Below are 23,772 nucleotides of genomic sequence, written 5' to 3' on the forward strand. Positions count from 1 at the left end.
AGATCATCTGAGGACGATCAAGGCTGGCGTCAGGCGGTCTCTTTATGGGCTTCTGTGGTTCTCGAGGTTATCAAACTGTGACCTTCTCTGGAATGAAGAAAGCTTACAAAGAACGGTGTGCAAAGTGGAGTGTCGAAAAGAGAAGAATACCAGGTACAATGATAGGGCTAAGCAGAAAGAAAAGTCATCTGTGAAAAGCAAGTCAGAATGAGTTAAACCAGATTGGAGCGTGATGAGGGCTGTGTGCTCGTGGTCATCAAGTAGTTAATTTCTTCCATTTGGTGGGGAGTTTCCACATCTGTAAAAGAACTCAGGAAATGTGCATCAGATACTGTTAACTGGGTACTTCAGAGAGGAGCTAAAGCAGAGGATATGGGGGAAGGGCCTGTCCTGGGAAGGCCCCATAGGGTCCTGCTCAGTTACACCATGTTGGTAATTCTCTCAATATTCCAAATGTTTTCATGAGTCTCATGTGTTATGGGATCTGTGATCATTGATCTTTGATGTTACCACACAACCCGCCAAAGCCTCAGAGGATGGTTGGCATCTTTAGCAAGAAGGTATTTTTAGACTAAGGTATGAACATGATTTCTTTTAGACATAACGCTATTACACATTGTCATGCACTGGGAAATCAACACAATTCGTGTGACTTGCTTTATTGCGATATTGGCTTCATTGTGGTGTCTGGAACCCAGCCTGCAGTATCTCCCAGGTCCTCCTGGACACTGAAATCTGGTGGAATGGTGAAAAGGGAAATGGATATGAAAATAAGAACCGCCTTTAAAAGGGGCCTTTGACAGTCTTTGCTGTTGCTGATTATATGAATGTCACCTTGGCTCAGTTGCGGGAGCTGATGGATTTTGTTGTTGCCAAACGTGAGCTTGGATCTGAGTTGGGGCATGGGGGCTGGAGACGGTGGATCCAGCTGCTTTATATGCAAGAGAAAGCATTTCCAGAAGCATCAGAGAAAGTGGAAGTGAGTGGAGATGGAAAGGGTAGTGCGACAGTAAACCAGCGCGTGGGAGGGCCCTAATGGAAGAGAAGTGTCAGTGGGGGGTGTCCAGTGGGTATATCACAACTGCTGGCATTTCTCCAGCGTTCACTCTCTCTGCCCCTCTGACTTTCATTAAACTCGGCTCTGTGGGAGGGGTGGAGGGGTGGTGGTGGTTCACTTTTGAGCCGATGTGGCTTAAGGGTTCATATTCATAGGATGAGAAGAAGACTCATAATAGCACCTGGCTGAGCAGACAAGTCACCCCTCCCGTCTGTCCTCTTAAGGGCCCATTTATCTTTACAGAACTCTGTTTGTTTGCCCAGAAGCACCCTTCTCCCTTTTCTCTCCCCCATGAAGGTGGTATATAAGCCCTAAACCCTACCCATCGAGGGATATTGTTCTGTGAATCCCCGATCTCTTCTCTCGCTCTTCTGACTTTTGTCAGTTCCAAGGCCCATCCCTCCATCACTGACCCTAAGAGAGTCGAGGTTTCCCTCCCTGCGGAACCATCACTAAGCAAGCTGCCTCAAGTTTTGTGAGTGCCAGACTTGCCTGCTGCTGTGTGGAGTGGGAATTCAGGCCAGGGCTGTGGAGGAAAACAATGTCCCTTCTCCCCGACACCCGCACTTCACTGTAGGGCCCCCTGTGACTCAGCGCCTGAAACCGGCCCCCTTTGTCACTGTAGCTGAGATTCTGACCTGTTAAGGATTCTACTGTGCTTAAAAAACAACACACAGAATTCACATTCTCATCTCCCTTCAAATACTTGAGCTGCTAAAAGCCGACATCCAACTGAGTAAATGTTAAAGATCTTACTGGCTTTATTCAGTGGTGCATGAGTCAGGCAGCATCCCATCAGCAGAGAGAAAGGAGCCCAAGGAGCTGTGCAAATGGAAGATGTTATAGGCGGGGGAGCAGAACGCGGCCGTGACACCAGTAAGGTGGGCGGGCTGTGTCAGGGTCCCTGACCTCCGGGGCCGGCGGGGGCTGTGTGGCCCATGGGCTCGCTCGTGTTGGCCTGGGGATGCCCGGCTGACTGGTTTAAGAATCCGCTTCTGGGAGAGCCAAAGCTGTAAGTAAGCTAAGCCTGAGTCTTGCTTTGGGTATGTGGGGCTTGGCATAAAAAACTCCATTTTGGGCCTGTTGTCTTGCTGCTAACAGTGCAACATTTCTTGGAGTAAATCTGTTTTATTTCTTCCAACTGCATAGTTTTTGATCTTCTGCCCTCAGTGGGATAGGTGAGGTGTCTTTTTGTATACTTTCTGGAGGCATGCTGAACATAAATAATAAATAGATGCAGATGCCCTTGTTCATGTCTTGCACATGTGACATCTTAAGTTACTCCTATATGTTCTTTCTCATCTAATTGTCATCATACGATCATTTATTAAGCACCTACTACACCCCAGGCACCATTCTGCTCTGGTGCCAACATACAGTCACTCTGTCCAAGGGGCATGTAGGAAGAGGCAAGAGTTGGAGGATATTTTCGGCTGAATTCTTTTCTTATTTCTTGCTGTGGCAGCTACTGTCTGCTGACCATGAAGGGTGACTTAGATATTGTTGAATGACCGAATGATTGTCCGTATTTTGGCCTCCATTCCTTTCTTACCGCCAATGGATTTTTCATCTATTCTCTTTGCCTAAAAATTTCTTGAACTCATAATAAAAAAAGGCAGAAGTCCTTAATATACTACTTATTCTAACATTTTATAAAAATGGTCCAACTTTCCATGTGACCCTTGTTACTGTCGTCTAGCTGTGCAGCTCTGCCCTTAAGGGATTGTAATTATTTGCTCTTGTGTTTCATCTTGCCCCTTAACCCTGAATTACTCTGTCACCTGGATCCGGGGTTTCTAAATTGGCAGTACAGTGAATTTACAACAGCATTCCAGGGTATGTTAAATTTTTGAGGGAAACACAGTGACATTTGTCAGATGCCCTGTGCACTGTTGGCTTATTTGTGCTACATTCCTTTAGATGATGTCATATCTTTGTGAAGCTGGGTTTTCTGCAGTTGCAGTTATAAGAACAAGCACCATGTGAAAATTAAGTGGAGCAGGAAATGGACGTGTGGGATGGAATGTTCGATTTCAAGGCTTGAGAAGTTGTTTGAAAAGTTTGGGAAGGTTTGAGAAGGAGTGTGGGGCCTGACAGGCTTGGGCACCCTATTAGTAAGTAATTGTGCTCATTTAAAAATGAGATAAAGGTATTATTTTATTTCACTATTTATTTATTTATTTTTTGCGGTACGCGGGCCTCTCACTTTTTTGGCCTCTCCCGTTGCGGAGCACAGGCTCCGGACGCGCAGGCTCAGCGGCCATGGCTCCCGGGCCCAGCCGCTCTGCGGCATGTGGGATCTTCCCGGACCGGGGCAAGAACCCACGTCCCCTGCATCGGCAGGCGGACTCTCAACCACTGCGCCACCAGGGAGGCCCTCTGCCCGTTTTTTGATTGGGTTGTTTTTGTTTTTGATATTGAGCTGCATGAGCTGTATATATATTTTGGAAATTAATCCCTTGTCGGTTGCTTTGTTTGCAAATATGTTCTCCCGTTCTGTGGGCTGTCTATTCATTTTGTTTATGGTTTCTTTTGCTGTGCAAAAGGTTTAATTAGGTCCCATTTGTTTATTTTTGTTTTTATTTCCATTACTCTAGGAGGTGGGTCAAGAGAGATCTCACTGTGATTTATGTCAGAGTGTTCTGCCTATGTTTTCCTCTAAGAATTTTATAGTGTCTGGCCTTACATTTAGGTCTCCAATCCATTTTGAGTTTATTTTTGTGTATGGTGTTAGGAAGTGTTCTAATTTCATTCTTTTACATGTAGTGGTCCAGTTTTCCCAGCACCACTTATTGAAGAGGTTGTCTTTTCTCCACTGTACAGTCTTGCCTCCTTTGTCATAGATTAGGTGACAGTACGTGTGTGGGTGTATTTCTGGGCTTTCTATTCTGTTCCATTGATCTATATTTCTATTTTTTGGTGCCAGTACCATACTGCCTTGATTACTGTAGCTTTATAGTATAGTCTGAAATCAGGGCGTTTGATTCCTCCAGCTCTGGTTTTCTTTATCAAGATTGCTTTGGACTGTTGTAAGACATGACTATTTTATAGGTTGTTTGGACCTCACTACTTAGTGAAGGGAACTGTTAGATGACCTTTGGCTTCAAGGCACCATGAGAAAAACAATGATGGAGGCACTGCGGAAATTTGGGAACCTTTGACCTTGACACTGACTTTGCATCCTCCCTGCCTGGCATAGATCTGATTCACAGTGAATCGGGTGCTTATAGAAATTTTCTTAACATAAATAACTTCATTTAGAAATTTCTCCCATGCATACACGTAGAGAGACTCACACTATTGGACACAGGACACATATTTTGCAATGATTATAGTTTTACATAGGAGTAGAAAAGAAAATGTTTTTATAACATAACATATTTTGACTCAATAATAATACAGTAAAAGCAAAGTAATTGAAGGTCTTATAAGTGCATAATTGAGGTTGACAATATTATATTAAAATTTAGGATAGAAATTCTCAGTTAATTTATGAAATTATTATATATTAACATATAAATCTGAAAAAATTGAATACAATTTAACTACTGCTAACATTTCTAGAACAAAAGTGTCCATTTTTAAATGTTTATCTTTATAATTTCCTATCCTAGAGTTGTAACGGTACCTATTGAATTCTTTCTTGAATTTAGTAAACCTGCATCTTTTAATATATATACTCTTCCAAAATTGATACCATTTTGCTTATTATTGGTGCAAGTGAATTCATTCACTTAGCCATTCAACAAACATTTATTGACTACCTGCCATTTGCAGACTCTGTGTTGGTACATATTGAAGGTCAGGGGAAAAAATTAATAGTTTACTTGGGAACACTTTTCTTCAAAGATTCTCTAAGAAGTTACTGGTTTTAACTAAAACAAAGGCATTTAAGCGTTACTGGGGACTGCTGGAGAAACTCCGTGAAGAGTTTTAATCATGAGATTTTGAATTATCATTGTTGGTGAAGGATGAGCCCTTTGCCTGCCAGAAGGAACCACAGAAATCCCTTCGTGTTCTAGGCCTTTCTATGAATTCCCTCGAATAACAATCGCCTTGTTTGGATTGATAATTTCCCTATTTTATCTGATGCTTTTTCTACTTTTAAAAGTTTTTCTTCTCCCATTATAGGCTCCTTTGATTTGCCAAACAAAAAAGCAAAGGACTCAGTGTGAGCTTTAGGAAGACTTGGGCTGCTTTCAAGGGTTTGATAACATCTCTGGGGTGATGCTGTGGACCTGACTTCTCCTATATACCATTTTGTAGAAACTTGCTTTCCTGTGTCCTAACCACATTTCTTTATAGTTTATTTTCTCTGTTTTGCAGTCACCTTCAATAATAAGTCTCCTGTTGCATATGCTATTGTTTGAATACCAGCTGATAGCCTTGGTAATGAAAAACAGAAATAATATCTCACTGTTCAGTGTATGTTTCTATGGGAAAAGTGATTTGTTTATGCTTGGTTTGCATAAGTTAGCACTTGAAGGAATTGAATGAGTCCTCAGCTATCAGCTTGAAAAATATATTTAAATCAAATTAAGTAGGGAAGTTTCCAGATACTAATGGCTTTAATTTTGTTAGAATAGTTACGAATATATAATTATACTTGACAAAAGAAATATAAGCAAGATTCAATTTCATAAGTTCAATAAAAATTTTTATTATTTTGAATATTGTTTCCTTTCACTCATATATAGGTCATCAGGGTGCTCTCTAGTAAGCTTTAATTTGCTAATGTTTCCTTAAAATTAAGAAAACCTTTTTTTCCTCTTGCTATTTTGGAAAATATAAATGAAAGCTGAGAGTATGTAATATACCAAAAACTACATTCACTAAAAACTGATTTCCAAAAAACAATATATGAAAACATCATATGTAACATTATTCTTAAAATATATTTTATTCTCAATGTAAATCTTCTACTAGCTTTGTATGAAAACACGTTGGAATGTGAAAGGCTACTGAAATTCATAGATCATACATTATCCAAACAGAATTATTTTCCCACTGGCATTACTTTCTTTGTTTAAAAAAAAATGCTTACATAAAATAATTTAAAAGCTAGGCAGTTTTCTGGTTAGAAATATAAATGAAGGAAGCTACACAAGTTTTCAATGATTCATAGATGAGAAACAACTTCTCTAAGTTATTTAGACATTTTTCCCCACCTCTATTTCTTACCTCTAATTGACATATTAAATTGGTCATTTAATTTATGACAAAGGAACCAAGGATATATAAAGGGGAAAGGACAGTCTTTTTAATGGTGCTGGGAAAACTGGACCTCTGTCTTACACCATACACAAAAATTAACTCAAAATGGATTAACAACTTGAATGAAGACCTGAAACCATGAAACTCCTAGAAGAAAACATAGACAGTAAGCTTCTTGCTATAAGTCTTGGTGATAATTTTTGTAATCTGACACCAATAGCAAAAGCAACAAAGGCAAAAATAAACAAGTGGGACTACATTAAACTAAAAAGCTTTTGCACAGCAAAGAAACCAACGGAATGAAATTGCAACATACTGAATGGGAAAAAAAGTGTTTGCAAACCATATTATATCTGATAAGGGGCTAATATCCGAAATATACGAAGAACTCCTACAACTCAATAGCAAAGAAACAAACAACCCATTTAAAAAATGGGCAGAAGATCTGAATAGACATTTTTCCATAGAAGACATACAGATGGCCAACAGGTACATGAAAAGATACTCAAAATCATTAATCATCATGGAAATGCAAATCAAAACCACAATGAGATATCATCACATACCTGTCAGAATGGCCATGATCAAAGAGACAAGAGGTAAATGTTGGTGAGGATATGGAAAAAGGCCTCCCCTATGCACTGTTGGTGGGAATGTAAGTTGGTGCAGCCTCAATGGAAAACAGTATGGAGCGTCCTCAAAAAATTAAAAATGGAGCTACCATATGATCCCACAGTTCAACTCCTGGGTATTTGTGGCAATAATGGTAATCATATGGGCCCTGTGATGGGCCTCAGGGGTCTTTGAACAGACTAAAATTATACCACCTTTCTTCACTCCCCTTCCTCTTGCATCCAAGACTCCCATCAAAATTGCCAACCTTATTCAGACACCTATCAGGGAAATATTGGGTTGGCCGGTAATATCTTACGGAAAAACCCGAACGATCTTTTTGGCCAAGCCAATATTTTCTGTCCTGATGACTTTGCCTTTACATGTGTAGGAATGATCAGTACTTAACAGCAAACGTAAACTTCCAACCTGGACTTCTCCACAAACCTCTAGACTCATACACTCCGTGTTTCTACTGAAATCTACACTTGGATGTATAATTACCTCATTCTCAACATGTCCAAACTTAACCTCTGATCTCCCCTCTCGTCCACCAGCAGCCATTTACTGTCTCATTTGAGGGGAACTCTATCCTACTCAGCATTCTGTCCGAAAAACCTTGGGGTACCTCTTCACCACCTCTTTGCCTCCCAGCTACTTCCAGTCATCAGGCAGTCTTACTGTGTAAACTTTAATTTATCTCTGGAATCTGGTCCTTTATTACTACTTCCAACAAGTACTATCTTGAGAAACTTTAAAATCATTTCTTGCCTGGACTATTGCATTAGGTAGTAAACATTCCAGTAGGGTCTTCTGCTTCAGCTTTCATCCGTCTGGGGCTATTCTCAACGTGGACGTCAGAATGGTCCTTTTAAAATGTCAGTTCACGTCACTTAAAACCTGTAGGGCTCCCCATTTGACTTAGTGTAAAAGATGATGTCTGGACCGCACTCTGCAGTGCTCTCCACGATCAGAGTCTTTAAGCCCTGTTCTGTTTGGTCAGGTCTCCCACGACTTTTCTCCTCCCTCACAATTTGCAGCCCAATACTAGGTTCTTCTGTAACACACTAGGCTACTAGGTGTCCTCTGTCCTCGGGGCCTTCACTCTGGCTAGTTCCTCTGTCTGAACCCCTGCCCACACCCCTTCTCGCCCCAGCATCCCCTTGGCTCACTCCCTCACCTCCTCCATCAAGTCTGCGTCCAAGCCTCACCTCTCCACGAGGCTTACTTTGACCATGGTACCGAAGACCGTGTTCTGTTCCTTATCCCACCCCACCCACGCTTATAAATACTCCTTTTTCCGCTCTGTTTCCCGCAAAGCACATATCGTCTCGAATTCCATATAATTTACTCATTAGTTACCATATTTTTCTTATTTTCTCTCTCTACCAGAAAGCTCCATGAAGGTGGAGTTTTTATTCATTGATGTTTTCCCAGTACCGAGTATAGTATCTCACACATGGACACTTGATAAATATTTGTTAAAAAATGGATAATGTATTAAGTCTTCCTGAGGTATTTACATGTTTAAAAACGTTGCTAATTCATCCACAGGAATCGGTCTCTGATAACAAAATTTCATGTCGGGTGGCAGATTTCTGGGGCCATCCTGGGACCTTTCCATCACTCCTCATATTACACAGTTTGCATTTCTGAAACTTGTCCAATTAACATTTCTGAAACTTCAGAATTAAAATCTGGGTATATAAATATAAATGGAAGTAGATATATGCAAAACTGTTAATATGTTTAGAGACATACAAACAAATTCAAATTATATTGTGGATATATATATACACACACACTCAGGAAATGTTTTAATAAATTATTTGGGGGTTATGTGATAATTAGTAAAAAGCTCTTAAAAGACACTTATAGCTTAGCAATTGATACCTCAGGTTCTGGAGTCTCAGGTGAACCTTGGTTATTCTGTTTCCTGGTGTGTGACCTTGGGCAAGTAATTAGACCTCTCTCTGCCTTTGTAAAAACTGTGCCTTCCTGCAGTTGGGTCTGCAGCTAGCTATGGAAAAAAAGCAACACAATGGGCTGTATCCTTCTTACAATCTGCAGAATAATATGCCCAAATTTGTGTGTGGATGTTTATATCTTTGGAATGTAAGTTCTTGGATGAGCCAGTGAATTGTAGAGTAGATGAGCCTTCAGTGGTAACATTGTAAAGACATGATGGTAATAGTACATATCTCATGGCATTATTGTAAGAAATAACATAATCCTTGTAAAATACTTAGATCAGTACCTGCTACATAGTAAATGCTCAGTATCTTGAGGTCAAAAGTAGAAAAAAGAAAAATAGAGCACATGACCATTAAGTTCTTTAATCAAGCACTTTATTAAAATACATGTTTTTTGTTCTACTAACCTGTATTGCAGTATATGTATCATTTTATTCTTTGAAGATTTAAATCCATAATATTTGCCAGGCAGAGAACAAAATGCAGTTCTGTTTCATTTCACTGACACACATGTGCGTATGTTATTTATAACAAAGACAATATTTGTTGTTGAAAAGTTGCCTAGAAATGCATGATGAAGGAAGATCGAAAATATCAAGGAAACAGGTTACATTTTTCAGGGCGAAGCAGTTCTTGGGAACTGTACACCCCAGCACCACAGGGCGTCCAATTAACCTGTTCCATGAAAAGTTCCCATTGTTGAAGGACGGAGGATCTTTCACACTTAAAAGTGTGTTTGTCTTCTTTTCTTCACCCTCACACTTCCTTTCATGCTGCTGCAGGTTTTCAACTTCTCTGTGTATCCTGCCAAAAAAGCAAAAATGAAGGCAAAAATAAATGAAGGAAAGAAACCCAGACACAACATTTAAGGTTCAAGAATAAACTGTACAAAGGAATTAAAGAATTCAAATGGGGTCTTAAATCACTTCCTCAAAGCATTGAAATTCCTATTTGAGGTCACCCTCTGTGTTAAAGCACCCCAGAGTTTTACTACAGTGAGTGACCATTGGGAAGTAGATGAAGAGAAACGGGGGGAGAAGATGCTATATTTTACTTCTTTCGATTGTGGTTTGTAATAGATGGTAGAGACTGGTGCTGGGGGCAGGGCGGCGCATGGGGGTTTCTGAGTTGCTGGTCAGTTTTCAGTTTTTGGTCTATGTGGACATTACTTGGTTCTCTTTTGTAATCACTTGGTGCAGTTTGCCAAGCTCTACGTAAATAATTTGTGTACTTTAAAAGATGACTGAATTGGGCTTCCCTGGTGGCGCAGTGGTTGGGAGTCCGCCTCCCGATGCAGGGGACACGGGTTCGTGCCCCGGTCCGGGAAGATCCCACATGCCGCAGAGCGGCTGGGCCCATGAGCCGTGGCCGCTGAGACTGCACGTCCGGAGCCTGTGCTCCGCAACGGGAGAGGCCACAGCAGTGAGAGGCCCGCGTACCGCAAAAAAAAAAAAAAAAAAAAAAAAAGTCTGAATCAAAAGTCTATGTAAAATTTATTGTATAGTATACAACAACAGGAGTGAACCTTGATGATATGATCTAAGTGAAATAAGCCAATCCTAGAAAGACAAATACTTCATGATTCCACTTTTATAAGGAACCTAAAATAGAGTCATAGCATCAAAAAGTGGGAAGGTGGTTGCTAGGCACTGGGAGAAGGGTGAACATGGGGAAAGCTTTTGAGCTCTGTAACACTGTTACGGAGTCAACAATAATGTATTGCACACTTAACAAATTTGTTAAGAGAGTAGATCTCAGGTAGGTGTTCCTTCCACAATAAAAATTCATAATAAAAATAAAAGGAGCACCAGATGTATTAAAATGAGGGAAGGATGAAATTTATCTTGTGCCTTCCTTTAGTTGAATATAGCAGTTAGCTTATGAGAGCTATGGAAAAAAGAAACATAATGGGCTGTATACTGCTTTTTACCTAGTTATACAGAGTACCTATATTTCTGTGTCAAGGTTTACCTTTTTGGCAAATACGTTCTTGTGTGAGCCAATGAATTGTAGAGTAGGCGAGTCTTCAATAATTTTGTTTAAAAGGCACATTTCAAATTTATACTTCCTTTATTTGATCCTCTGTAAAAGTCGGGGCATGCCATTAAATCTTAACTCACTAGACATTATGCTGTAGGAAGTTAAGATATTAAAGTCTAGGTATATTCCTTTCTGTTGATTTAACAAAATAAGGCACAGACACGTGATATCCAGGACAACAAGTGGTAAACACATTCACGATTATCTGTTTTTAAAATGTTAGTTATCCGACAAGCCATTTGCTCATCGCTGTGGGGAAAATCATGGCTGGTTTCTCTGGTGAGTGTCAGACTCCTCTGTCCTAGTGAAGGGCTGGTCGATTCCTGTGCTTTAAATTCCTCGTGGACACTAGGTGGAGTCACAGTTTGATCTGGAAAAACCAAAACTTCTAAGTTTTAGATTCTATAAAATGGGCTTTACTACAAAGGCATCTGGAAATTCCTCCCTGTTTCTTTGTTCTTTCATTTTCCCATAACAGACCAAACAGAGTAGCAAAATGCTATTCTAGAATGAATAGCAGAGTGTATTGGGAAACATTTCCTGCGTAGATGAAGTCTAGAATGCTTCAAACGGAATAAATATAGCCTCAAAAGCCTAAATCAAAGTGAGACAGGAAAACACCCAGGTGGATTTTTCATAAAAATTAAACGATTGTGTTTGATATCTTGCTAATTTTTTGCCTTTTAAGTTGTTATCATGGTTATTAGTTATAAGTCCTAATTGTCCAAAAATATATGTTTAAAAATATTTTTTTCTGAAAGGGAAGATGAGATTAAAGGATGCAGGGCTTATTAGTTCTACAGAGCATATCACCTAGATCGTATTAATTATAGCACTCTTTTCTCTTTTTCATGATTGAGGTCACTAACTGTATACCCTCTTGAAAAGAGAGAGGTATAATAAGCTCTAAAAACGGGTCTAATCCACTATGTCCAGAGCGAGGAAAGAGATAGGTCAAAGGGTGCTGCCTTGCATCTAGTTAGGGCTGGTCATGGAGGCAGCCATATGGGGAAGGTGTAAAATAGATTTCCAGTTAATTCAACAGATGTTTGAGTGCCTTTAAGGGATCAAGGATAACTGAAGAAACTGTTATTTTTCCACAAGTAGTCCAGTGGGAGACACAGATGAATGGACTTATGATTGCAGTACAGTAAGGTGCTGTAATAGGAGCTCAAGGGCACTCTTCAGAAAGGAAGGTCAGGGAGACTCTGAGGAGAAAGTGGCGGAGCTCATGGGCTTCAGTTTTGGAAGAGCGGGTTCCTGCTGGCTTGCTGACGAGGGAAAAGGGTTCCCGCAGTAGAATGGCTGGGAGCTCTCAAACAGCCTGACACCTCCAGGGAGCTGGTGCCCCGAGAAAATCCAGGGCCAGTCATAGTGGAGAGTGAAACAGATGAGTGGACAGCTGAGTGTTCCATAAAGTAAGATGCCTCGCGGGATGGGCAGGGCTCGAAACAGTGCTTGAAACAGGGTAATTTTAGGTAAGCTTGATGTCTGGGTGCGTTGAAGGCAGGACTGAGAACCAGCCTTCCCAGTATTAGCTTCTTAGGTAGCATTCTCTAGGGAGTGGCTGGTGGTGTTATGGGTCCTGGTGTGTCTGTAGAGAAGCATCAGACACCCAGGTGGCAGCAGCCTGAGAGTCCTGCTGGAGAAGCCGATATCGGCCTGTTTGAGTTTTGCAAGAGTTTTATAAAACCATAGTAATTTCTGGGGAAATGGAAACTTTCAGTCTTTTTTTTTTTGCTTGTGGAGAGGATGTGATTTTAGCAGCAGCGAGAGTAACAGTATACTCAATTATATGTCGTCATTTTTCATTATTTAATAATTATTATACATAATCATTAAATAGCAAAGTAATAAGAAACAAAAGCCCTGATTTCCGTGAAGGGGTGACCTCAGCTGTGATTCCGTGAAGACGGCCAGGTGTGTGGGGAGATGGTGAGCCTGGATGGGCTTTGCACCCTTGGCTGTCTCATCGCCTGATGCCTCACGACTCCCTGACTTGGTGTGACTCCAGAGCAGCTCAGCTCTGCACATCTAACTGTGACAGGTGTGAACAAGGTGGCCTGCTTCTCTCCTGAGCTCCACTGAACTTTAGACAGGTTTCTTCCTGACTCTGGGCCCCTGACTTCTCTTTTCATGGAGGATTTGCTTTAGAAAACTTTCAATTTTTCTGCCGTTTCAGATGTAAATACTTTAAAAAGCCTCTTGCCAATTTTATGATCCAGGAACGTCTTTCTCAAGGACCTGGAACCCATTCTTCTTTGTTTTAAACATCTTTATTGGAGTATAATTGCTTTACAATGGTGTGTTAGTTTCTGCTGTATAACAAAGTGAATCAGCTATACGTATGCATATATCCCCATGTCCCCTCCCTCTTGCATCTCCCTCCCACCCTCCCTATCTCACCCCTCTAGGTGGTCACAAAGCACTGAGCTGATCTCCCTGTGCTATGCAGCTGCTTCCCACTACCTATCTATTTTACGTTGGGTAGTGTATATATGTGCATGCCACTCTCTCACTTTGTCAGAGCTTACCCTTCCCCTCCTGGTGTCCTCAAGTCCATTCTCTACGTCTGCATCTTTATTCCTGTCCTGCCCCTAGGTGGAACCTATTCTTCTGAACTGAGATCATCAAGGAAGATAGAGCTCCTGGCCCCCTGCCCCCTGCCCCCAGGCTCTGTGGGAGGGGAGGAGCCTAACTTTCACCAGGACCAATTAGAGCACAGATGGCCTCATCACATGGTCCAGCCCAGCACCTCCTCCATGTCCTTCAGTATTTTTCTACTAGTTCACCCTGGCTTAAAAACTCCCCCACTTTTTGTTTCTGGGGAGTTGAGTTCAGCCTCTCTCCCTTATTGCAAAAATCTTGAAAAAAAGTCTTCCTTTCTTGTTTAACTTGTCCATCGCACTTATGTTTTGACATATGGTGGGCTTAGCATCTCACTGAAAGATGGCCGCCTAGAACTATGGCCAACAGAGGGTCCAGTGTCAGGTTCATGGTACCATGTATTCGTGCTCCGTGACTGGAGATAGTGAAAACTTAGGGAGAAAGCATACTTTCTCTCCTTGAGATCTGCATGCACAGAGTGAATCTTTGAGCGGTATTCCAGTGGGCTGAAGTCTAGGCCAAAAGATCTTTAACAACATAGAAAATAAAAATTAGTTGGGGCAGAATGATAAGCTGTGCAGACGGGAAGTGAATGTGGAATCTTGAGATGCGGATGGAGGGTGAAGGTAATGCTCTCTCTCTCTGCAGGCTGATGTCTCCTTGAGTTATGCTTTCCTCTTTCCAGAGATAAGATGGACAGTTAGGTTATATATGCAACAAGTCACTTTTCATGATATTGAGTTTTCTTTGGACGTTTTCCCCAGCCTTCCGACTAGTGAAGACAGTGAGATAGGGTATTTCAATGGTTCTTAAACGCCAACTTTGCTTCCAAAAACAAAGTGGGTCAAAAATGCAAATTTAGCCTTCTGCTTTAATGCAAAGATGGGAAATAAACAATTATCTGACAAATGGCAGTTTAAACTGCAGGATACTAAACTGGTATCTTAGCAGGGGTGTCATTTTATATAGGCCATTAAAAGTTTTTAAAATTATTTTTCCTGGCTTAGGTTTTAAAAAGGGAAAGATAAACTCCCCAACTGAGGGCTTTGTTACTTTTACTACATGAATGATGCTCTATTACTAAAAAGATATGTTATTTGATTAAAATTCCCAAAAGATTAGCCCCAAGTTTCTTATTATTTGCCCTTAGAGGTAAGAGAACTGTCTGAATGTGTGGGTGTGTATAATGGTGAAGCTAACACACCTTTTGTGTTGACATTATCCTTGTTAAAATTTCCCTTCACAATTCGTACAAATTATCGATTCCTGAAAATTTTTCATATTCTTACTAAGCTTTGGATATAGTTAGCATTTCAGGACAGGACACTCTTCATCATAGGATTCTGTTGTCCACGTGGAAGTGGGTATGAGATGGGGCTAATTGTAGTGAAACGGCCAAGTAGATGAGGTTACCTTTCATTACTCTTATTTCTTTTTTTTCTCACTCTTAAGTACCACCTCCCTACTTGATTTCAGGTATTCAGTATCTTGCTAATTGTAATCCAAACTTCCCTGGAGAGAAACGGTAATTACCTGTGGGTTCATGAATACCAATTGATGCTCTTACCTCATTATTTCCTTTGACAGGATAACTACACTGATAGATCAGAACAAACTGTGTACATTTAGCGTGTTAACTTCATCAAGACACTTTGCATGTTACCTCTGATATATCTGTGGATTAGTTATAGAAATATAAGCTAGATGCCAGTACCCCTAATCAAATGTGTTTGTTTTTGATATGCCTGTTAGTGAACTATTGTCAACAGAAAGAAAAATAAAATCTATTTAAGGTGTAGCTGTATCCTTGTTCCTTTGCAATATAATTTTTAAAATACATCTAATGCATATGTAGAAACTCTTTTTCTAAAAATATGGTGAAAGACAAGTGAGCCTGTTGTGCACAGTGGTGTCAGGATCTGTTTAGAAGTGATTAGATGGAGTTTGGGGGAGAGTGGATACACGTCTACGCATGGCTGAGTCGCTTTGCTGTGCACCTGAAATGCCACAACATTGTTAGTCAGCTCTACCCCGATATCAAATAAAAAGTTAAGAAAAACTGTAGCAATCATTTTGCGGTCTTGAAGGCACAAGCCAACAGTCTGATGAATCAATGTTAGAAGCACCATTCCTTTGAATTTCTTGTTATATGAAATATTAAACATCCTTATTGTTTAAAGCATTATTTAAAGATGGCAGTATTTTGTGAGGTCTGAGATTCCTGCTCCATTGAAGATGAATGACATCCTACACTTGTGGTCTCCAGTACTCTGAGGGCGGGATTGTGGCACAGAACCTGCTTCTGGGAGGAATCGAGATTTCGGTTGAAACACAGATAATGTGATTATCTGCCCGATGTGGGTGTCACAGGGGCAAGCGCAGCTTTGGCTGCATGAACAGCAATGTTAAGAGAATGAAGAAGGCGATACTCTCTTCCCTTCTGGGTGTCAGGCCACACTCTCCTGATGGCTTTTAGCCCAAGTGCCACAGTTTAGGGGGAACCTGCAGAAGCTGAGGACATTTAAAGGAGAGACTTGGGAAGGAGAGGGTCCCAGGCCATAGAAAAACCTAGGGGACCTCGGAGATATTTAATTTGATGAAAAGAAGTGTGTGGGGTGTGTGTGAGTGTGTGTGGTTGGCGAGCTGAATGTGAAACAGGTGTGTGGGAAGAGCTGCATATTCCCCTGGGATCCAGTAAGTAGACTTAAGATCAAAGAGTGTGTTCTAAATGAGAAATAACTTTTCTGTAATAAAACTGAGGCGTTTTCAAAGAGCTGCTTCAGGTTGGAATGCAATCTCTCCTGCTGAGGGGTATCCACACATCTCACGGCACGTATTTTACATTTCGCGCCAGACTTATACGTTCTTTCAGTAGGAATTCCTCATTAGTTTTCTCGCTTTACCTCTTTTCTCAGCTGCTTCTCTGTGCCTTTATGAGAAAGCTGATGGCAGTTGCTTGTTTGAAGAATGATTTTTTTATTAAAGAGGTGTTGACTGCCAGTCTTATGGAAAAGTTGCTAAAATTGCTTGCAGTTTTTGTGAGTTAACCAAATTACAAATTCCATTATCTTTTAATAGCCTCATTTAACCTGTATTATAGTTGATGTTGATATCACACGACGAGTCAGATAATTCCAAATATGTGGATAGAACATAAGATTTTAATGAGTCACTGAAAGATCTGTATGATGGTTCTTTCTCTTGTTTTTGTCTTGCAACTCCAGAAACCATTCGTTCGATAATTTTGTCTGGAATTAGGGTCTTTTGACTGGATCATAGTTGTGGCTCAGCTATGGCTTTGAAAAGTCAGGCTCCCAACTTCAACTGAGAAACAGAGAAGCGTCCACATTTGTACTCAGATTTTTGCCATGAAAGTAGGACTGTTAATTAAATAGTCAATAATTGATATTAACATAAACCTAAAAAATTTTGATATTCAATAAGATGTAAGATTTAAAGAAATGTGAACACTAGTTGCAAGTTAGTGAGAAAACATCAAACATCTCTCTTACATACCTCACACTACTTCTACCCATCCTTGAATACAGCAGATTCATTCTGAAAGTGTCTTGAATTCGGGTTCCATTTTCCGGGGCCCATAGCTGGCAGCTGCTTTCCATTTACAGCCACAGATGGCTTCTTCACTCCTCCAGGCTGTCCATTGGAGAGGCAAGGCCTACTGTGTTTCATTCATTCCTGATGAGCTGTTGGAAGGTTTCTGCTTTCTTCCTACAACTTTCTCATTTGACACAATGGAAAGAGGAAGAAACAGTTGAGTGGATTGTTCGGTGTGAATCCTCCTATGATTTTTATCACCACCATCACCAGCTTCCCTGCAGGTCCATTTCAGTGTTCTATTCCCTTAGTTAGTGCATTATTGGTAATTTAAAAATAAAAATGTGGCTTCCTCATTAAATGCTGCTCTGCTGGTTCCCTTAGCAGTGGTCCTATAAGGTTTCCAGATCATTTACTAACCTGCATCTGCTTTGCTCTGCTTTCAGTTACAGCCCAAGCTTCTTGGTACGTACATTTTAAAGCATACTTAAACATAACAGCATTCATAGTTTAAAAACAGACATGTAAAATCATGGCTTTGCAGTTAGGTAGACTGGTTCCTGAATGATTTACTAATGATTTCACTTTTTAAAAATACATTTTACTAAAGTTAGTCTGAGTGTTCTGGCTGGTTTGTGAGTTAAGTGTTAGTTCCTTAGATCCATCCCATGGAGTTTATAGTCAGGTTAAGAGAGGCAGGGGATCATTTAATTGACATTAATATATTCATAAAATAGAATGGATATTCTTTAAACTCGCCTGTTAGACTGACTCAGTGAAATCTTCTAAGTTCTCTGTTCCCTTGGAAACATATACTGACTTATGGTCAGGATAAGTAGTAGATGACAAGATTACATACAAGCCTGAATACTTCTTCCTATACAGGTTGAGTCATTTTCTTGCCAAGAATGACTTGGTATCCAAACCATTTTATGGCAGTTGCATGTGTCTTTGTATTTATGTAAGTTGATACTATAGAAACTAATGACATTGAATGTGGATAAAAAGGGTATTTTTTTCTATGAAGACTAAGTTGAATACTCTGGAGATGATAAAGGTAAATAAAACATAATTCTGTTGAATTATGTATATGGGCAAGATGACTGCCAAAGATTGGGGAATATCTTAAATTCCCAAAAGGTTTTACACTCAAATCGGTTATTTAAGGAGTCTTTAGGTTTTCACGCTAGTTCAGTAACATGCATACTGGGGCTCATGGGTTACTGCAAGAAAGGTATTTCAGGATTTCAATCAGCAGATTCATTAAAAAAAGGCCTTGGTTTTATGTCAATATATTGACAAATTATGTGTTTTGGGGTAAAATAAAGAAATTAAAATATGTCGGGTTTTGATTCCTTTTTTAAACTAACTTCTAAAATTAACTTAGCAACTCTTAGCTTTGCCCATGTGTGTTAAGAGGACTTTTACAAAGATAAGCAATAAGAACTAACTGATGATACTAATTGTTTTGGTTCAGAAATTGGCAGAGCCATGAAATAAGAAGGCACAAGCATGAAGAGAATTCTTCAGAATAGAATTTACTCCTGTTAATTGGGCTGGTTGCTCTTAAGGCTTTGATTTGTATTTTTCTTTTCTTTTTTTAAAAAATTGAAGTATAGTTGATTTACAATGCTGTGTTAGTTTCTGCTGTACAGTGAAGTGATTCAGTTATACATGTATGTATATTCTTTTCCATTATGGTTTATTACAGGATATAGAATATAGTTCTCTGTGCTATCCTTGTTATTTATCTATTTTATATATAGTAGTTTGTATCTGCTAATCCCAAACCCGTAATTTATACCCCTCCCCCCCTTTCCCCTTTGGTAACCATAAGTTTGTTTCCTAAGTCTGTGAGTCTGCTTCTGTTCTGTAATAAGTTCATTTGTGTCATCTTTTAGATTCCACATATAAGTGATATCATATGGTATTTGTCTTTCTCTGACTTATTTTACTTAGTATGATAATCTCTAGGTCCATCCATGTTGCTGCAAATGGCATTATTTCATTCTTTTTTTATGGCTGAGTAATATTCCATTGTGTATATGTACCACATCTTCTTTATCCATTCATCTGTCAATGGATATTTAGGTTGCTTCCATGTCTCAGCTATTGTGAATAGTGCTGCTATGAACATTGGGGTGCATGTAACTTTTGGAATTAGAGTTTTCTCCAGATATATGCCCAGGAGTGGGATTGCTGGATCATATGGTAATTCTATTTTTAGTTTTTTAAGGAACCTCCATACTGTTCTCCATAGTGGCTGTACCAATTTACATCCCTACCAACAGTGCAAGAGGGTTCCCTTTTCTCCACACCCTCTCCAGCATTATTGTTTGTAGACTTTTTGATGATAGCCATTCTGACCGGTATGAGGTGGTACCTCATTGTAGTTTTGATTTGCATTTCTCTAATAATTAGCGATGTTGAGCATCTTTTCATGTACCTGTTGGCCATCTATATGTCTTCTTTGGAGAAACGTCTATCTAGGTCTGGTTTGTATTTTTCAGAGTCTTTCCTAATAACAGTCTCACACAGAATACAGAGAAACTTCTTCAGTAGCTCATAGGAAAACCATCGTCTGTCCCACTTGAATGTAGACCCTTCAAGTTTAAAATGGAGTCGTGTTGGTGGCAGGTGGTTCTTCCTGAGCATGGATCTTGGACTTATTCCAGGATTATTAACCCCTCAAATGCAGATGTCTCCTTGTTTCTGCCACAGCAAGAGGGCCAATGGGGAGTCAGGAGAATTCCAAGTTTAAGTGTTGTTAGCCTGACTGTCGTAATGTCACACCTGTCAGCGGGACAAGATGGGTACAACTTCTCACCCTATTTGACATCCCTGTTTGGGGCTAAGTGAGACAATGCAGTGGACATTGCTGTGTAAAAGGAAAGCCTGCCAGCTCTTTTTTGGCTTGGGCACAGTAGGGGTTTAATGACTTTGTCCAAACAGACTTGAGAGGGCGTGTTTACTTGCTGTGTTCCATCCACCTATATTTCACAGATGGCAGAGTCATCTTTGGGGATTTGAACATGAATTCATCCAGAGCCCAGTTTTCCATTTCAGCCCTGTGGGGCACAGAAGTGATCTCTCCATGTAGCCTTTTAAAGGAAGAAATGCTGTGTCAACACCGCATCAGGAAATCCACCTTCTATCTCTATGTAAAATGTCCACGTGGCCTTCTGAAATGCTTACTGAAGTCTGAATTCTTCTCATTTTACCAATTGATGAGCCTGTCAAAACTCCCTAAAAGAGTATCAATAATCACATTGGATTCTAAGATATGTACAGTTATCCTTACAAATGGGTGGATGATAAACTCTCGTTAAAAGAGACAATAGAAAACGTGTTATCAGGTGTGATCAATACTCTTCTCTGGAGACAGGCATTGAATTTCCTCTTTAGGTCTCTCTGGTTTTGCTTTGCTTTTTCCTTGCTTCATCTTTGATAAATAGTACATTCTGGTATACATAGAAGAAGTTACTGTAATATGCCTCCCTTCCTTTCAGGCACCTCCTGCCCATTTCCTTAGTGTGGAAACTTATTCTTACTGAAAAGGTCAATTGAAAGGAGGGTATTATTTATTTAGGGGTGATGGGGCTTAGGCCACACCACCCCAAAATATGGCTCCTTGGCATATTGATTATTATAAACTAGAGGACTTTGAGAAATGGCAGGTGCAGGAAGGATTTTCTAAACTTCTCCCGAGGCAGACTGTAAGACCCTCACGTGGGAGGTGCCCTCCCTGTACCCAGAGGAAGGAGCCTCTTTATCTCTGAAGATAAAGGGGCACCGAGGGTCATCCAAGCAAACAGGCCTTGCTGTTTTCCACGGTTCACTACACTGAGCTCAAACTCTGTCTTCTCCCATCTTTCCACGACTCTCCAGGCTTCATCAAAGCTAGATTAACACTGTTTCTTCATTTCCTTACGAAGGCTCTCGTGTCACATAAAACTTATGTTAAATAAACTTGTATGCTTTTCTCCTGTTAATCTGTCTTTTGTTATAGGAGTCCCAGTCAAGAACTTAGAAGGATAGAGGAAAACGATTTTTCCTCCCCTATAAGGGGATGTATGTCAATGTTGCTTTCATAAAAGGTACCACTAAATACTACAGCTCAGTATCATCAAAAAGTAGACTAATAAGATGTGGACGAAGAATGTCACCTGCCATAACAGTAAACAGCGAATGTTGTGGCCATCAAGCCAGCAGCCTCTGTAGCCACCCCTGACTGTGTACCCTGAGGGCACTGAGGATGGAGAAAAGCAGGACACTGGCCTTGGATAGCTGAGGTGCATATCAGAGGAACGGTTTAAGTGAGCCCAGACTCTTGCATATGAGCTTAAAATTCATTAGAATTTATAGAAGAGTGCTAAATTCATTAACTTGAGATGTTTGTTTTTTCTTTCATTAGCAGTAATCTTTTTTGTAATTGAAGGATAGTTGATTTACAATGTTGTGTTAGTTTTGGTATACAGCTAAGTGATTCAGTTATATATATATATATATATATATTCAATTTATATATACACACACACACATATTCTTTTCCATTAGTTTATTGCAAGATACTGAATATAGTTCCCTGTGCTATACAGCAGGTCTTTGTTGTTTACCTGTTTTATATATGGTAGTTTGTATCTGCTAATCCCAAACTCCTAACTTATCCTCCCCACCCACCTTTCCTCTTTGGTAACCATAAGTTTGTTTTCCGTCTGTGAGTCTAGCATTAACCTTTTGATGTTCAACTATCTTTTTTTTCTTTGCAAAAAACTCCTGTATGTCCTGGCCCCTGCCTGACCTCTGCAGAGCAGCCCCCCGGAGCCATCTGAGAGCCTGTCTCAGATCCATGCTCAGGAAGAACCACCTGCCTTAAGTCCTCAGTGTGTCTGCCAAATAAAACTTAATTCTCAACTTTTAGGTTGTACTTTTTTTTTTTCCAGTTGACAGTTTCTATTATTAATATGGGTTTTTAGGTTTCACCTAAAAACAAAACCCAATTGTCATTGAGAGTTTATAGGCTCTAGAGCCTAAATACATGACTTAACCCCTATATCAACCCTGAGAGGTAGGTGTTTTTTTACAGGTCAGGAAACAGACTTAGGTGAAGTGACTTAAAGTCAAAGAAATTTTAAGAAGATGAACACAGACTTGAATCCAAAACTCTGAATCCTAAGAAGGGGCTCTTGACCCTGTGGTTTCAATCCTGGATGCACAGGAGAATCACCTGGGACACATTTGGAACTTTCCCTTGTCTGGGTGACACACCTGGAAATTCATTGAATTTGGATGAGGCCCGTGATGCCAGTGTGCAGCCAGGGTTAACGTACAGGTTAATCAATAGCTTTGGTTCCCTCAACTGTAATGACGGAGCGGATAGGAAACATGGTCCACTCTTTCCTCTTCTGTGTCATCATTTCAGTAATTATGAAGAGAGCTGTAGTTGGGGGTTCTGCCTGGTTCCCATGTGCTGGCTAAGCCTTAGGAAGAGCTTCAGAAATAGCACAGCTAGAACACGCAACACACTGAACGTAAGATAATAAAAAGTGTGCTGTTATATCTTTCTTATAAGCCTAGGTGTGTTCATTAAATGGAAATTCCAGTAAATCAGAGGTTAGTGTGAGATTGCATCATTTTTCTAGGCAAAGATGGACTTACAAATAAAATTAATATAGTGAAGTCAGTTGGTCATTACCCTAACTGAGGCTAAATCTTGTTTAAAACATTTCAGCTAAAAGTAGTGAAGGTACATTTCTTGGTCAAGGTATTAAGGTGCTTCATCCCAGCAGTCTTATAGCTCAGCATATCCGTTTCATCTACAAAATCAGCCAAATAAGGAATGTTTGAATTTGTCGTTCTAGCTTCAGCATTCTGTTACCTCAAGTTACTTGTGTTCCTGACATGTTAAAATGCTTATATTGTTTTAACCTCTACTATTAAAATATGTCCGTTTGTAGAATGTGAAGTTTTATTCTGATTTTCGTCTGGAAGGAAGTCCTGATCTAAACACATGAGAAATCGAGGCTGATGGAATTTTCTTGCCTTTACGGCCGCACACTTCTCTACTCTGGTGGGTCAACTCTCCCCCACCTGTGAATTCCATCTGCCCAGGGGTTGGCCTCTGTGTTGCCCTGGGTAGGGAATGAAGAGCCTTTGCCTTAGAGAATCAATATGCTCTTCTTTACCTCGGTCTCTTTTATCAGGTGCCTAGATTTCCAACTGGGTTCTAATGCCAGTTCCCCTAATGCCAGACCCCATGCCTTGGATTATGCTTTCCTACTCCCCTGGGTCCCAGTGTTACCAACCAGGGCTCTTGACTTTCCCTAGTCAATAGAAATTGATGAGGCCAGACAGGAAATTCAAGCAGGGCTTTATTGGGGCCCCTGCTGCAGCAGGGCAGAGTGAGAACAAGTAACAGGTTCCCTTGCTCGCTCCCCAAGGTGGGAGGTGCCAGCTGGTTTCTTGTATGGGGTGAGGGCAGGGATGTGTCCAGGGGTTAGGCTGGAGGGGTAGCTTAGGTGTTTTGTCCACCCCTATGGTGGTGTTGAGCGCAGGGGGCATGCAAAGTACCCTGCTTTTGCTCCTGGCTCTTCAGAAGTGGCAGCTGTGCTTTTTGGTCTTTTGGTATCTTTTCATCCATAATTTGCCCCAACTGTGCATGCCTGCAGTTATTTTTAGTCCCTTATTGTTTCTTCGTATTTTATTGCTGGAGGA

The 23,772-nt window shown here is 40.4% G+C and overlaps 1 protein-coding gene across 2 annotated transcripts in view; it reads left to right on the top strand.

The window, feature by feature from the left end:
• LOC111185348 (uncharacterized) overlaps positions 1–23,772 on the top strand; it is a 315,714-nt gene that overhangs the window by 238,290 nt on the left and 53,652 nt on the right. Inside the window, exon 6 of one of the 2 annotated variants that reach the window (XM_089912700.1) lies at positions 1–23,772. This exon is cut by the window's right edge and continues 53,652 nt beyond it. The exons of the other annotated variant lie outside the window; for it this stretch is intronic. The gene's annotated coding sequence lies outside the window, so the exon portion shown is untranslated. 2 annotated transcript variants of the gene reach the window in all.

Source organism: Delphinapterus leucas, chromosome 6 (genome assembly GCF_059928025.1).
Source record: "Delphinapterus leucas isolate spDelLeu-1000000601 "Yukka" chromosome 6, BTC_Dleu_Yukka2, whole genome shotgun sequence".
NCBI lineage: Eukaryota > Metazoa > Chordata > Mammalia > Artiodactyla > Monodontidae > Delphinapterus > Delphinapterus leucas.